We start from the raw sequence: 17,153 nt of genomic DNA, 5'->3' as shown, positions 1-17,153 counted from the left end.
TTGCATCTATATTCATTAGTCATATTGGCCTAAAATTTTCTTTTCTTGTGGCATCTTTGTCTGGTTTTGGTATCAGGTAATGCTGGCCTTATAAAATGAGTTTAGAAGTATTCCCTTTTCTTCTCTTTTTTGGAAGAGTTTGAGAAGTTTTGGTATTGATTCTTCTTAGAATGTTTGTTAGAATTCACCAGTGAAACCATCTGGTCCTACACTTTTGTTTATTGGGATGTTTTTGATTATTAATTTCACCACCTTACTCATAATCAGTCTATTCAGATCTTTTATTTTTTCATGACTCAGTCTTGTAAAGTTGTGTGTTTCTAGGAATTCCTCCATTTCTTTTAGGATGTCCAATTTGTTGGCATATAATTGTTCATGGTAGTCTCTTATGAATCTTTGTATTTCTGTGTTATCAGTCACATCTCCTCTTTCATTTCTGATTTCATTTATTTGAGTCTCCTCTTTCTTGGTGAGTATAGCTAATAGTTTATTTTGTTTATCTTTTCAAAGAACCAGCTCTTTGTTTCATTGATTTTTTTCTGTTGTCTTTTTAGTTTCTATTTCATTTATTTCCATTCTGTTTGTTGTTATTTTCTTCCTTGTACTAACTTTGGGCATCATTTGTTCTTCTTTTTCTAGTTCCTTGAGGTGTAAACGTAGATCATTTATTTTAGATCTTTCTTGTTTCTTGATGTAGGCACTTATCAATATGAACTTCCTTCTTAGAACTGCTTTTGCTGCATCCTGTAAATTTTGGGATGTTGTATTTCAGTTTTCATTTGTCTGGAGGTATTTTTTTTTAAAGATTTGTTTAAGGGAGAAAGAGAGCACGCATGAGCGGGGGAAGGGACAAAGGGAGAGAATATCTAAGCAGACTCTGCTGAGTATGGAGCCCAATGTGGGGCTCTGTCTCACAACCCATGAGATCAGGACCTAAGCCAAAACCAAGAGTTAGGCACTTAACCGACTGAGCCACCCAGATGCCCCTATTTTTTTTTCCTTTTGATTTCTTCTTTGATCCATTGATTTTTGAGTAGCATGTTGTTTAACCTCCACATAGTTGTGAATTTTCCAGTTTTCTTCTCATAATTAATTTCTAGTTCTGTACCATTATGGTTGTAAAAGATGCTTGATATGATTTCAGTCTTCTTAAATTTATTAAGACCTTTTTGTGGACTAACCTATGATTTTTTTAAGATTTTATTTATTTATTTGACAGAGAGAGACAGCAAGAGAGGGAACACAAACATGGGGAGTGGGAGAGGGAGACGCAGGTTCCCTGCTGAGCAGGTAGCCCTATGTGGGGCTCAATCCCAGGACTCTGGGATCATGACCTGGGCCAAAGGCAGACGCTTACCAACTGAGCCACCCAGGTGCCCCTGGACTAACCTACGATCTATCCTGGAGAATGTTCCATGTGTGCATCAGAAGAACATGTATTCTGTTGCTTTTGGATCAAACGTTCTATATATGTCTGTTAATTCCATCTAGTCTGATTTATTTAAAGGCAATAATGTTTCCTTATTTATTGATTTTCTTTGCGGATGACCTACCATTGAGGAAAGTGGGGTGTTAAAGTCCCATACCATTATTGTATTGCTATCTATTTCTCCCTTCAGGCCTAGTTAATATTTCATTTATATATTTTGGTGCTTCTATGCTGGGTGCATAAATATTTGCAAATGTTATATCTTCTTGTTGCAATGTATTTGTCTCTTGTTACAGTCCTTGTAAAGTCTTTTTTGTCAGGTATTGTTATAGATACCCCAACTTTCTTTTGGTTTCCATTTGCATGGAGTATCTTTTTCCATCCTTTCACTTTTAGTCTGTGTCCTTACGTCTGAAGTGAATCTCTTATAGGCAGCACATTGATAGGTATTGTTTTTTTATACATTCAGCCACTATGTCTTTTGATTGGAGAAGTTAGTCTTTTTACATTTAAAGTAATTACTGATGGGTATGTACTTATTTTAATTTTGTTAATTATTTTCTGATTATTTTGTATTCTTGTTCCTTTCTTCTCTTGCTCTTTTCCTTTATGATGTGATATTCCCATAGTGGTATGCGTAGATTCCTTTACCTTTTATGTACCTACTGTTCAGTTTTGCTTGTGGTTATCATGAGGCTTACATAAAACAGCTTATATTTGTAACAGTCTGTTTTAATTTGATAACTTAAGTTTGAGCACATTCTAAATCTCTGCATTTTTATCCCCCTCACACATCATGTTTTAGATTTTTTATGTCACAATTTACATCTTTTTATCTTGTGTATTTCTTAGGTTATTATATAGTTATTTTTACTAGTGTTGTCTTTTAACTTTCATACTAGCTTTTTTTTTTTAAGATTTTATTTATTTATTTATTTATTGATTGATTGATTTATCAGAGAGAGAGAGTACACAAGCAGGGGGAGCAGCAGGCAGAGGGAGAAGCAAGCTCCCCGTTGAGCAAGGAGCCTGATGTGGGACTTGGTATCAGGACCCTAGGATCATGACCCGACCCAAAGGCAAATGCTTAACTGACTGAGTCACCGAGGCATCCCTCATACTAGCTTTATAAGTGCATGAAACACCACATTTCAAAATTAGGTTTTCCTGAATTCTACCATATATTTACCTTTACCAGTTAGAGTTCTACTTTCATATGATTTCCTGTTACCAATTAGTACCCTTTCATTTCTGCTTAAAGAAGTCCCTTTAACATTTCTAGTAAGACCAGTCTAGTGGTAAACTCCTTAATCTTTGCTTATGTTGAAAACTTTCTCTCTCCTTTCATTCTAAATTATAACTTTGCTAGGTAGAGTATTCTTGGTGGTGTTGTTTTTTTTTTCTTTCACATTTTGAATATATCATGCCACTCTCTTCTGGCCTACAAAGTTTCCATTGAATAGTCTTCTCATAGCCTTATATGTAACAAGTTCTCTTTCTCTTGCTGTTTTTAAGATTTCTCCTTATCTTTAACTTTTGATACTACAATCATAGTGGGTCTTGGTATGGGTCCTTTTGGGTTCATCTTCTTTGAAACGTCTTGGGCTTCCTTGATCTTGATGTTTGTTTCATTCCCCAGGTTAGGGAAGTTTCCTGTCATTATTTCTTTAAATAAGTTTTCTGACTCTTTTCCTCTCCTGAAACACCTAAATGTGGATGTTGGACACTTGATGCTGTCCTACAAGTCCCTTAGGCTCTCTTTACTTTTTTCTTTTTTCATTTTTGCTGCTTTGGTTGGGTGAGTTCCAGGACCCTATCTTTAAGTTCACTGATCCTTTCTTCTGCCTCATGTAGTCTGTTGTTGAACTTCTCTATTGTATTTTTCATTTGGGTTATTGTATTCTTCAGCTCTGTGACTTCTTTTTTGGTACCTTCTTATACTTTCTCTTTGTTGAAATTCTTACTTTGTTTATCTGTTCTTCTCCTGAGATTGATGAACATCTTTATGACCATGACTTTGAGCACTTTATCAGGTAAAGCACTTACCTCTGTTTCATTTACATTTTTTTTTGAAGTTTTATCTTTTTGTTTGTTTGTTTTTGGAACATATTCATCTCTGTGTCTTTATTTTCCTTGATTCTCTGTGTTGGTTTGTATGTATTACATAAAACAGCCACATCTCCCAAGCTTCAAGGAGGGGCATCATGTAGAACATGAAGCTTATTGTTTAACCTTGCCCTAGCTCTTCGTTGTTCTCAAACCTTTATGACTGTCCAAGCAGCTTACTTTATTTTTAGTGCCTCTCAGTAGTTGAGGGTCTACTAAGACCTCTCAGTGTCCCAAAAGGGAAGATCTCAGTCAGCACCTAGATTCAGATTGATTGAAAGTGAGACCCATGGGCAACAGCTTTTAGAGTATGGAAATAATATAGTCCTATGGGACTGCAAGCATAAATAAGCCTTACTAGCCACCAGAACCATATGATCTAGAGGTGTCCCCTGGGCAGCAGCTACCAGACTCAGGCCACCAGATGAGTGTACAAGCTCTTTTCTGGAAGATACTGACAATCTATAGCAAAGCAGAAGCAGAGTGCAAAGATGACATCCACCAGCCTCCATCCCTGGAAAGCACCTTTCGCAGAAATTGGTGGTGTGTTTCACTCTGCTCTTTGCACTGTGCCCTCGGGATAGTAGCCAGCCAAGAACTGTCTCTGTTGCAGTCACCTTCCTGGAACCCAAGGAACATGAGCCCTGTTGCCCACAAGATCTAGGGGATCAAGGGACATTAGACAGTAGCCTCAAATACCAGGCACTGGGCATAAAAATCAGGGCACCAGATATGAGTACAAGCTTCTCTCTGGAAGATACTGACCTCTAGAGAGTGGCAAAAGGAAAGCACAATGATAACACCTGCCCTCTAAGGTCTCTGGAGAGCATGACATTCAGCTGTTAGGTGTGTATTTAATTAGAAGGCTGCCCCTCAGGCCACAGCTCTGAATATAAGATAATAAGCCTCTTTCACAGAAAGATTGGGCATCTTATTCTGTTGCCTCTTTACCATGGCCTTGGGGTGGTAGCTGGTTAAGAACTCTTGTTTTTTGGGGCACCTGGGTGGCTCAGTCATTAAGCATCTGCCTTCAGCTCAGGGCGTGATCCCAGAGTCCTGGGATCAAGCCCCACATCAGACTCCTCTGCTGGGAGCCTGCTTCTTCCTCTCCCACTCCCCCTGCCTGTGTTCCCTCTCTCGCTGGCTGTCTCTCTGTCAAATAAATAAATAAAATCTTTAGGAAAAAAAAAAAAAGAACTCTGTTTTTTATCTTTTATCTTTTTGTTTTTTTAAATAGGCTCTACACCCAACATGGGGCTTGAACTCACAAGACTGAGATCAGGAGTCCTGTATTCTACCAACTGAGCCAACCAGGTGCCCCTAGGAACTCTATTTTTATTTGTTACAGACCTGTGGGACCAACAAGTATAAGTTCCACTGGCCACCAGGGCCAAGTGACCTAGGGATGTCCCCTGGGCAGCAGCTGCAACAATCAGGTGGCCAAATGAGGGTACAAGCCCCTTTCTGGGAGATACCAGTACACTTGAGCAAGTCAGAGAGCACGAGGATGGTGCCTGCTAGCCTCCATCTTGGGGCAGTATTTTAGTAGACTAGATGTGTGTCACATTAGGCTAATGCTTTAAGATAAGCAAACAAGCCTCTTTCACAAAGTCCTAGGCACTTTTCAGTTGACTACCTCTGTGCTGGTCTTTGGGGGTGGGTGAGTCTGTGCACACAGCCCTTTAAAATTGTTCCTTAGTTCTCATAGCCTTGTAGTTGTGGACTGAAGCCTCTTAGCTTTCAAAGATAGATGTTTTGAGGCTCATCTCTCAGTGCAGGTCTTAAAAGTTGGAGTGGCAGAGGTGGAGTTCAAACCATTCACTCCTCAGTGAGAAGCTTGGGGTTTTGAGTTCCCTTCTGGTTATGGGCACCACACTAAGGGTGGGCTTCATAGGAAGAGTGTGTCTGAGTCTCTCCTATCCGCTTCTATGTGAGTTTTCTCTGTTTCACCCAATGCGTAGACATTATTCAGCTGGTTTGGGTGTTTTTTGTTTTATTTGTTTTTGTTTGTTTTTCAGAGGAAATTTTTCCATCTGTAGCTGTAGATTCAGTGTGTCTATGGGAGGAGGTGAGTTCAGGATCCTTGTACATCATCAGCTTGGACTGGAGCAGATATATTTTTGGGGCATCCACAATTCAGCCCCCCCATCTGTCTTCTGGCCTCCATTCTAAGTCAGGAGTCATTCAAGTTGTTGTTCTGCGGTATGTAATTTTTCATTTTTCTTTGGTGCTTTCAAGATTTTCTTTTTATTTTTCGGGGTGCCTGGGTGGCTCAGTCTTTAAGCGTCTGCCTTCGGCCCAGGGCGTGATCCCAGGGTCCTCAGATCGAGCCCTGCATCGGGCTCCCTGATCTGCTGGGAGCCTGCTTCTTCCTCTTCCACTCCCCCTGCTCGTGTTCCCTCTCTTGCTGGCTGTCCCTCTCTGTCAAATAAATAAATAAAGTCTTTATTAAAAAAAGATTTTCTTTTTATTTTTGGTTTCAGCAGTTTGATTGTGATGTGCCTGAGTATGGCTTCTTCATATTTTTCCTGCTTAAGATCTGCTGACCTTGAATCTGTAAATTTGTATCTTTCACCAGATTTGGGGCATAATCAGTCATTTCTGCAAATAGTGTTCTGTCCTGTCTTTATCTTCTCCTCCTGGATATTATCCTGTAGGTCCCTCAGTCTCTGTTCATTTTTCCCCCATCTTTTTTCTGTCTTCTGTAGATTGGGTAATTTCTTTTAATAACTCTTTCCTCTGTTACCTCCACTGCACTGTTAATCCCATCTACTGAATTTTTTATTTTGGGTATTGTTTTGTTCAATTCTAGAATTTCTGTTTGTTTTTTTTAAATATGTATAGATTCTATTTTTCTACTGTGACCTCCTAACCTTTCATTCATTGAAAATCTATTTTCCTTGATTCCACTGAGTATGATTATAATAAACTCTTTACAATCCTTATCTATAAATTTCAAAATCTAGGTCTTCTGAAAATTGGTTCCATGAACTGTCTTCTCTCTGGAAAGCAGGTTACATTTTCCTGCTTCTTTGTAAAGTAATTTTATACGGTATCCTGGGTGTTCTGAAGGTCATACTGTTGAGACTGGATTCTGTTGTATTTTTCTGAAGAACGGTTTTGTTTTCGTTGTTGTTTTTATAGAGGCAGTTAATTTGGCTGTATTCATACTGTAAACTTTCGTCTTCTGGGCATCAGCCCAAATCGCAGCTCAGTTCTTTTATTCTTAGCTGGGCTGCTTGCAGTCGGTCCCGTGTGTGTGTAGTTCTTGAATGAACTAGAGTTTAGGCAGTGTTTGCATACACAGTCTGGGGCTTCTCCTCTCTCTCTCTCCTTTCTGGGATCTCATCCCTTCTCACTTTGCAGCAACATAGTTGTCCCCAAGTTTGTTCTCTCATTTTTAAGACTGGAGAGACAGAATTTCTTTCAGTTTTAGCTGCCTTGCATAGCACCAACCGCACTGTACCCTTAAGCTAAAAGCTGCAAAAATTGGAAACTCATCTCATGCTGTTCTCTTCTTTCAAGTTTTAACTCCCTTCCAGTATATACTTGCCTTTATTTACTCTCTAGTGTCTTCAGGTGGTTGTTGTTGTCTTTTTGGTTTTGTTTTGCATTTGGTCTAAAGTTTACAGTAGTTACCTGTGGAAATTACAGGTTTAGTCATTACTGAGCCATACCACAATATACCCTAGTTTTATCCTTTTCCGTCAGCTCAGTGTAGGGAACCTCCTCCAGTGAAGCCACAGGGATCAGCTAAAGTTGAGGCATTAGTGGGACTCAAAACTGAAAGACCATTAAGTCACCCAGTAAAGTTTGGAGCCATATTTTCAAATGCAGACTGTGCTGTCTCTAAAGCCAAAAGAGGCCTACCAAACATGATGCTTCTTTCTTAGTGTTAGAAGTCTCAAGGTACGATAATAATTCCCGTACTCTAATGGCCATGTGCTGGCATAACATGCCCCAGATCATGGATTCTTATCTCCCAACCTCTGGAACACATGATCTTACCAGGGTATTTAGAGTAGTTGCCACTTCTTGCTCATCAGGTCCAGTTAATATTATGTATCTATATAATAGACCAATGTAATGTTACATGGAAGGTCCAGAAAGTCAGGATCCATTGGGCTATGTTTTGACAGAGATCAGGAGAGTTAGTGGGAGAGCCCTGAGGCAAGACAATGAATGTATACTGTTGACCATCCTGGGTAAATGCAGATTGCTTCTGATCTTTCTTCCTGATGGATATTGAAGGAAATACATTCATTAGATCAATAGCTGCATGCTATGTAAGAGAAGCTCTGTCGCTTCATTCTAGTCTAGATACATCATGCAGAGCAGTTGCAGTGCGCCTACCACTCAGTTAAGTTTGCAGGACTCCTCTGTCATCTATGGTTTTCTTACAGACGAGACTGGTAAACTGAAATGGGATATATTAGGGGACTACTACCCTTGTATCCCTTATGTTTTTAGGGTTAGCACATCATTCCGCCCAAGAGGCAGTATTGTTTGTGAATTATTATCTCAGCCAGACTTGGGGTGGAGAGTTGTGGTTCAGGAGCTTTCATTTGGCCTTTCCTACTACAATAGTCCTTATTACATAGGTCAAGGAAGTAATGTCTGGGCTCTCCCAGACACTGAGTATGTGCAACCTGATTATGCATTTGGATACCAAGGAAATGATCACTAGGTGCATCTGCGAAGATTTGGACCCACTGTAAGAAAGACCTGGGTCAGAACTACATATATTACCTGGCCTCCAGAATCCTTACTCTAATGATAGGTCTTTGATGTGCTTTAGTTTTGGAACTTTTAATGCCCTCGTCAGTACTCTGTCATGGTAGTTCCAGCATACTATCTCATTTAATGTGGGCATCCATTTTTTCCAAGTATTGAAATACTATCCCACTATTAGAATCAGCTCCAAGGCCCCTTGTCAGTGTGTTAAATATTGAGTCCTGGAAGAGTATCCCCATATCAACAAACACTCCTTTAAGCAGACTAATATTCCATTGCACACCCCAAACCCTGCGTCAGCATCCTCAAGGTACATTTATAAGCAGGTGCTCTTGGTTCTTGCTGATACATAGTAGCCTGCTCCTGTAGCTCCTTTGGTCAATAATCCTTTTCCATCCTTCACAGGGCCAGCACTTCCCCACAATGGTCATGCTGAGACTTAACCCTAGTTATTGGCCTAGTGTCCAGGAGGGGATGGGGGATGATCTTGAGGAAGGCAGGTGTTGTGCAAGACATCTGCCTCAGTGGAGGCCTCTGAGTAGTTCCTGCAAGGTGGGGGCTGCTGTTGTCCTCTAGCAAGGAGAAGTGATTCTGGGCGCTTTTGTGTGCTCACATGTTCAGAGGGATCTAAAGGTTTTATGTTCTCAAGTGCATCTTCCCAGTCTGTGTAACAGTGCGAACACTTGCAAAGACCCATCTATAGGACAGCCCAGTGGCTGTGGACTCGGGGTGTCTGCTGTTGCTCACCTGGGATTGGTTGTAGTAAGCCAGTGTGCAAGGAGGCTTGTCGAGCTAAAGCTTTGACTTGCTTGAGTTGGGTATGAATCACTTGCTTTGGTTCCTGTGTATCTTATGACCCTGTCAGTCACTTCCCCCGCCCCAGACTGAACTTGCAGCATGATTATACAAACCTCTGTGTAGAAAACAGAGATTCCTTATTCTCTGAGATGTTAAGCTCTAGCCAATCAATTTCTGTCCCTCTAGCCTAGTACGTCTGAACTTCATTTCTTGTTATGTATTTAAACTTTTCTCTATACTCTAGGTTTTTTTTACCTCCCATGGTCAGGTGGAGAGGAAGCTTCCCCTGTGTATAACTATACTATCACCTATTTTTCTTTTTATAGATTTATTTATTTATTTAAGAGAGAGAGCGACAGCGAGAGAGAGATTCAGAGAACAAGTGAGGGGAGGGGCAGAGGGAGAAGCAGACTCCCTGAGGAGCAGGAAGCCCCACGTGGGACTCGATCCCAGGACCCTGGGATCATGACCTGAGCCAAAGGCAGACATTTAACCAGACTGAGCCACCCAGACGCCCCCATTTTTCTTTTTAAAATATTATCATCACAGAACTGATTGTACACAGGGCTTGTAATAAAATGTTAACACTGTGCTGTGAAACCACCATGGTAAATCTCCATTGAAGGGGACTTCAAAGGCACCTGAAAGTGGAGTGTTACATCTATGACTTTATTTCTCGCTTCCTGAGTATATTAAACCTAATTTTCACCCTTTCATTCTGTTTCAGCCTTCTGTATAAGAAGGCTGAAAGGGTATATCTTCTGCCCATCATACTTTGTAATTAAACTTGAACATTAAAACAAAAAAACAAAACCCTCACCCCAAGTCTCAGGTTCCACTCACTCCCCATCAAGGGCCTGACTTTAGTGTGGGAGATAAACTGAGGCTGCAGAGTTAGCCACTGCTGAAGTTCTGTTCTTAGAATATAGTCCTGTGCCTGGTCTTCAATGTGATTTACTTTCCAGATAGAGTAAATAACAGTCTAAAGACTGTCTAAAGAGGCAGCTTTTTAAATAGACTTCCACTTCTTGCCTTAAATTAGTAACTATCTGTCTTGAGCCTAACATTTTCTCTCTTCCGTGCATCAGTAGCATCCAGCAACAATAAACTGTACAGCCCTTTAAATTATGGTTTCCTCTGTATACATAAACTCATGCAACCCCTGTCAGCTGTATCTGGTTCCAGGTCAACAAAGGTACATATTTTGTTATTTTTTTTAGTGATGAAATGTTTATTTAAGAAAATTTACTAAATCTTAGTAATGAGGTCGGAAAAGACATTAGGGTTTGAAGCCGATGGCCAAGAAAGAATTCTTGAGACATCTTTGGTGCAAAAAGGTGGTTTTATTAAAGCACAGGGACAGGACCCATGGGCAGAAAGAGCTGTTCAAGGTACGTATTTTAGTAATGGCAGTGCTGTGGCATCCCAGGTGCTAACAGCATGCATTTCCATCAGTAAAAACATGCTTATTGCCACCTGGCCAGCAAGTGATCAAATTCCAAAATCTCTTCCTGAGAGTCTATTTCCTAGGACCATGACCAGTTTCAGATGTCTTTGGTAGGTTTCTTCAAAAGCAGACTATGGGAGCAAGGAATCAATATTAAGAAAATGCTCCAGGGAAAAACTGGAAAATGACTAGAAGAAGCAGGATAGGGGAGGGGAAAAGCAAAGCAAGGGGGAGACCTCTAAGTCCCATGGAGGGTGGCTTCAGCCTAATCCCATAGGAGAACTTTGGAATATCAATGATGCCTCAGCGTTTGTCCTGACTTGTTACAAGGAACCTGGGCTTCCGTCCTCCTACTTTCATACTCCAGACAATCACTAGCTATGACCTGCCTTATGATGGGTGGGTAGATGTAAATTCCCGGGCTCTTCTGACTCTGTGTCTGTAGACACTGTGCCTCCAGGAGCCCAGGAGTTGGCCTTTGAAGAGTCTCCAGTGTGGATGGTTAGAAGCGAAAGGCACAAAAGCTGGGGAGGACGTGAGGGTAGCAAATAAAGATCATAAAGGGGACTCGGTTGGAGCACCGACTGTGTCCATTACACACTTGTTACCTTTCCTTCCTTCCCTAACTCTGTTTTCACTTCTCCAACCCCGGAGGAGCCAGGTGCAACCTAGTAAGTGGGGAAGAAGAAGAAGAGAGCAAAGTGGCAGAAATGACGAAGACGTGGACTATATTGGGATAGGCTCCATTATACTGGGGTAACAAGTAGCCCTAAAATCTCAGAAGCTCATACAGGAAAGTTTATGTTTTGCCTGTGCCTCACGTCCTATGTGAAATGGCAGAGGACTGCGCTGCACATGGTCAGCAGGGACTGAAGTTGTTAGAGGGTCCACCATCTTCTTCCGCCCCGTCTTGAACACACAGCTGCCCCAGGTGTTTTCATGGGAGGACTATGCATGGGCTTGTCAGTGTGCTTCAGCACAGGTGTGACAGTCACATGTCACAAAGCCCTGCCTGACTGCATGGCGACAACAAAGGGGGGGGGATCAAACAGTAAAGTTGGTGACTCATCCCAGCATGCCTGTCTTTTTGACTATAAGCTTCTAAGTTTAGTTCAAACTTCAGCTGAGTGGGAAAAAGTTGTAAATCAAATGAAAAAGTAAAACTGGGTAACTAGTACTAATCAAATAAATTTGGAAAATCTATGAAATTTGCTAGAGCTTTTATCACTGAGGCAGGGGGAAAAGAATAGGTAAATTATGAACTAATAGGGTTCCTCAAAAAAAAAAAAAAAACTAAAAATAGCCAAAATGCCTCATTGTGTTGTAGTAGTTAAGTAAATTATGTACATTCACAGGTGAGTAGTATATTTTGTCATTTAAAACTATGTTTCTAGAGAGCTTTTATTGACATTGTTAAATGCTCGTGTTATATGTGAAAAAAGTCAGGATATAAAACTGTATATGAGAATTCCCATCTCTTACCTGGTTTGCTGTAAAGGCCCTAATTGTTACCTTCCTTAATGTCTCTGGTTCTCTAGTATGTTCCTTACACTGCAGCTAGTTACCTAGCTGCCATATAAAGCTGCTGTCTCATGTGGCCTTCAGGATAAAATCCAAATTTCTTTTCATGGTATATATTATATCCGTTTGGTCATGCCTACATCTTCTGCTTCATTTTCCTCAAATACCTACTTCATATCCTATTCTCAAATTTATATTTCCACCGCAGATATTTCCTGAGCTCTAGATGTATGTAGACAAGTGAATAGACAAGTGACATCCCTCTTTGGTTGTCTCATAGTCATCTCAGATTTAATATATGCACAATTAAGCCTTTTTTTTTTTTAAGAACTCTTTAAAGTCGAACTTCTGATTCTCTCTCTTCACCACACCAGGTCTTGTCCCGCGCCAATCTTTTCTAACTCAGTAAGTGATACCTCTCCCTACTCAGCCAGCAAAGCCCGAAATTCAGGAGCCATCCTTGAGTGTCAGCTCCTTTTCCAGCACACACTCGGTCCCTCCTGGCCTCGGATTCTTCACTATGGCATGGTAATTCAGCCTCTCAACTTCCCTTTCTCGCTGGCTTGTTCTCTGACTCTACCCAGGTTCACATTACTAAGAGATTCTGATTCTGCTTTGTCCCTGCTGGGTTTTTTTCATGTTCTGAAGGAAATCAACCCATCTTATTGGTTCTATTTCACGAGTTTTTTAGCGTGCCCCCGCTCTCATGGAATTGGTAAAGAAATGTTTTGCAAACTTTTTCAAAACTTTATCATCCCAAAGTGCTCGGACATAGACAGGTAGAGGTAGGAAGGACAGAGCTGCAGACTAATTCAGTGGCTGATGGAGGCCCCTGACAGTGTCCACTCTTGTGTCTACATGCTGTTTTACTTCATTTACTTTTGTTTTGTTATCTAGCCTTTTTACTTGTTTTTAATAACCACTTTTTTGAAATACAACTCACCTACCATAAAACTCACCCTTTAAAAGTGTACAAAGAGTAGAGTTTTATAGTATATTCATAGTTGTGCAGCCATTATCACTACCTCATTTTGGAACACTTGATTCCTCTTTAAACTTTTGTTTTCACCTCTCTCATGAAAAATTTCAAATTATGTCCTTTATCTCCTTAAACATAGTAAACATAGAGGTTTTATACTTGGAGTTAGATTACTCCAGTATCTAGTGTGCTTGTTGGTGTTTCTAACGTCTGTTGTTTCTGCTGGTTTCAGTTATAACATTTTCCTTGTGTGCCTAGTTATGTTTCAGTTGAGTGCTAGATTTTTTTTTTTTTAAAGATTTTATTTATTTATTTGACAGAGATAGAGACAGCCAGCGAGAGAGGGAACACAAGCAGGGGGAGTGGGAGAGGAAGAAGCAGGCTCCTAGCGGAGGAGCCCGATGTGGGGCTCGATCCCATAACGCTGGGATCACGCCCTGAGCCGAAGGCAGACGCTCAACCACTGTGCCACCCAGGCGCCCCGAGTGCTAGATGTTTTATTTGTAAAACTGTTTGCAGAAATTGTTGAAACCTAAGATGGCGTACTCCTCTAGAGAGGATTCACTTTGCTTCTGCCAGGCGCTGGTGAGCGCTAACAATCCTGGATTACCCCAGGCCTTTTCAGAGATTTTGATTAGCAGAAGGAGAACTGCAAACCCCATGATGCTTGTCAATATCAGCTTTACTCTTGTTCATGGGTATACCCCTTTGTGGTTCCTACAAAGGTAATGATTTCACTTGGGTTCTCTCCACTCTGTCCTTATCTGGCCCTGGGCTCTAATCTTCATGCTCTTAGCCATGGGAGGTTGTCAGTTGCTCAGTTCCACGATTCCTTTGTAATTGAGTTATAATTGACATACAACATATTAGTTTGAGATATACAACACACTGATTTAATATTTTCATATATTGTGAAATGATCTTCACATTAAGTCTAGTTAACATCCATCACCATGCATACTGTCAAAAGTTGAGGAAAAATACAGAAGTAAAACCAATGAATCACTGAAATAGTAATTGATAAAAGTATATTGTACACGCACCAGAAAGACACTTTGCAAGCCAGGAGCACTCAAAACATGGAATGAGGCTTAGAGGTTTATTATTATAAACTAGCTTATATAGTGTAGAGACAGTGACTTTATTCTTCATAGTGATTGGTTATAATATTAGAATTTGCTTAAATGATAGGGAATTATTGGTTACCTCATGGGGGAACAACTCAAGTTTCGCTTATGATTTCCAGAGGCATAAACAAGAAGAGACCCAGGTCGAGTTAGCCTCACTTGCCTTGCAAGATAAGCTCCAAGACAAGCTCTAGTCTCCATATGTGTTTGATTCTAACAATTTCTTTTTGGTCATTCTCTTAGCAAGCTGAGTGTAGCCAACTAGTATAGCGTTATTCTTGGTTACCACCGTTGACGTAGCCAGACTAAAGAATCACACATTCACTGTTTCCAGTAGTTGAGTCCTCAGGATGGAGGGTCTTGTAGTTACTGTTGCCAGCAGTCAGATCATCATCATATATGTGGGAGGTCAGATCGTTGAGTTCCTCAAGTTGTCTAATCCTGGTGGATATAATTAGAGGTGTGAGTGGCTGCCCAAAGGCATTCAAAACTCTTGAGAGGATACAACACACTAGAGAGATTGATATGATTGATAACTCTAAGAAGAGTAATAGCCAAGGGTTGAAAAATTCCGCAGAGATTCCCAGAAGCCAAGATTTAACAAACTAATCAACTTAAATGGGTTCTAATCAAATTCAGGTTTTACCTTTCTAATTCAATCTACATTTTTTTAGTTATTTTGCATAGCCACAATAGATGTATTTAACAATCACATATCCTCATGATTATTTTGGACATCATGACCATCAGGATGTTTTATTTCAGCAGGCAGAATTATAGATGACCTTCCACCTTAACTAGGCCTCTATGATGTGAGCAATCAAGTAATTTAATAAGAGGCATTTCTATGGAAATAAAAGAAAAACAAGGGTTAATACAAGCTCAAACAAATTATAAATTCATTTTTGAGTTTAGAGAGCGGCCAGTTGAGAAAATTTCTAGATTTGAGTGTGAAGCATTTTTAGAAGATAAATAAGTATGGGGCGCCTGGGTGGCTCAGTCGTTAAGCGTCTGCCTTCAGCCCAGGGCGTGATCCCAGAGTCCTGGAATCGAGCCCCACATCGGGCCCCCTCCTCCGCTGGGAGCCTGCTTCTTCCTCTCCCACTCCCCCTGCTCACGTTCCCTCTCTCGCTGGCTGTCTCTCTCTCTCAAATAAATAAATAAAATCTTAAAAAAAAAAAAAGATAAATAAGGATGACAGTTTTAGGCACATGGATTTTCCTGGTTTGCAGTTTGTCCTTGATGATGTCTTCGGGTGTTGAACTTTGTCGAGTGATGGCCCATACAGCAACAGGCATGAAGATTGTCTTCAAACGTGATCTACTGTGGTGATTTCTCCGGAGTTTACCAAGTAGATAACAAAACCACAGACAGTTAACAAGACTAGAATCTGATGATGGGTACACTACAGTTTTCTATTAAAATACAGTTTTTTTGTAGTTACCCCATTTTTATCAAAGATACATCAGTGAAACTAATTTGTAAAAATTAAGTCTAGTCTTATTAAATTTGGGTTATTTACATAAATGTAGTAAAAACAGTAATTCAATGCTTATTCTCAAATATGACATTTCAGTCAAACTTTTGGCAATATCCATGGGGCTTTATTGGCTCCATAAAGTCAACCTTAGTTTTTAAAAATTTCCTGGTAATAAGGAATCTCAGGTTAGACCTTTAAAGTCTCTTTAGGCTAAGAGCGAAGCTCAGGATTTGTCTAATTGTGTCCTGTTAGAAGGAGAACAGATTCTTTTAGAGCTTTTATAAATACCTATATTGTCATGAAAAATAAGAATGTTTACTAAGAGTTTCTGAATTCTGGAGGGATCAGAGAGGGAGCAAAAGATCATATTTCAACTTTTGTTTACAAAAGTATACTTTATCAAATTGCTGTAAGTTGTAAATAGCTTAGAAGAGAAAAGGGGGTCCTTTAAATCTGGAAAACAAAACAAAGAACAGTGTTTTAATGGAATCATTAAAAAATTCCATTTTTTATTTTTGTTTTAATTTAGTGTTATATTAGTTTCAGGTGTACAATATAGTCATTCAACAATTGCATATATCACCCGGTGCTCGTCACAAGTGTACTCTTCAGTCCCCATCACCATTTCACCCATTGCCCCCAACAACCTCCTTTCTGATAACCATCGGTTTGTTCTCTGTAAGTTAAGAATCTGTTTCTTGGTGGATGCCTGGCTGGCTCAGCCAGTCGATCATGTAACCCTTGATCTTGGGGTCATGAGTTCAAGCCCCAGGTTGGGCATAGGGCTTACTTTAAAAAAAAAATAAAATAAAAAGGAGTTTGTTTCTTGGTCTTTCTCTCTTTTCCTTTGTTCATTTGTTTCGTTTCTTAAATTCCACATATGAGTGAAATCATATGGTATTTGTCTTTCTCTGACTGATTTCTTTTGCTTAGCACTATACCCTCTGTTTCCATCCATGTCATTGCAAATGGCAAGGTTTCATCCTTTTTATGTCTCCACTGTATATATATTCCACTTTCTCTTTATCCATTCATCTATTGATGAACACTTGGGCTGCTTCCATAATTTGGCTACTGTAAATGCTGCTGTAAACATAAGGGTACATGTATCATTTTGAATTCGTGTTTTTGTATTATTGGGGTAGATACCCAGTGGTACATTTCTGGATTGTAGAGTAGTCCTTTTTTAACTTTTTGAGGAACCTCCATACTGTTTTCCACATTGTCTGCACCAGTTTGCATTCCCACCAAGCATGCAAGAGGGTTCCTTTTTCTCCACATCCTCACCAACACTTCTTGTTTCTTGTGGCTGTTTTTTAAGTTTTCATTTATTTTCTCATTTAAGTCATCTCTACACCCAACCCGACACTCAAACTCATGACCCCAAGATCAAGAGTTACATGCTCTACTGACTGAGCCAGCCAAGCTCCCCGTTCTTGTGTTTTTAATTTTACCCATTCTGACAGGTGTGAGGTGATACCTCATTGTAGTTTTGATTTGCATTTTTTTATTTGTATTTATAATCATCTTCA

General features: G+C 40.1%; 1 long non-coding RNA gene across 6 annotated transcripts in view; it reads left to right on the top strand.

Moving 5' to 3' along the window:
- Positions 1-17,153, top strand: part of LOC123788593 (uncharacterized) — a 70,688-nt gene that overhangs the window by 16,150 nt on the left and 37,385 nt on the right. Inside the window, exon 1 of one of the 6 annotated variants that reach the window (XR_015726838.1) lies at positions 4,725-5,737. The exons of the other annotated variants lie outside the window; for them this stretch is intronic. This is a non-coding gene — a long non-coding RNA (uncharacterized LOC123788593). Of the gene's footprint in view, positions 1-4,724; positions 5,738-17,153 lie in introns of those variants that run through there. 6 annotated transcript variants of the gene reach the window in all.

Source organism: Ursus americanus, chromosome 15 (assembly GCF_024610735.1).
Source record: "Ursus americanus isolate L20-20 chromosome 15, mUrsAme1.1.p, whole genome shotgun sequence".
Lineage (NCBI taxonomy): Eukaryota > Metazoa > Chordata > Mammalia > Carnivora > Ursidae > Ursus > Ursus americanus.
This window is presented reverse-complemented; position numbering and strand designations above follow the sequence as displayed.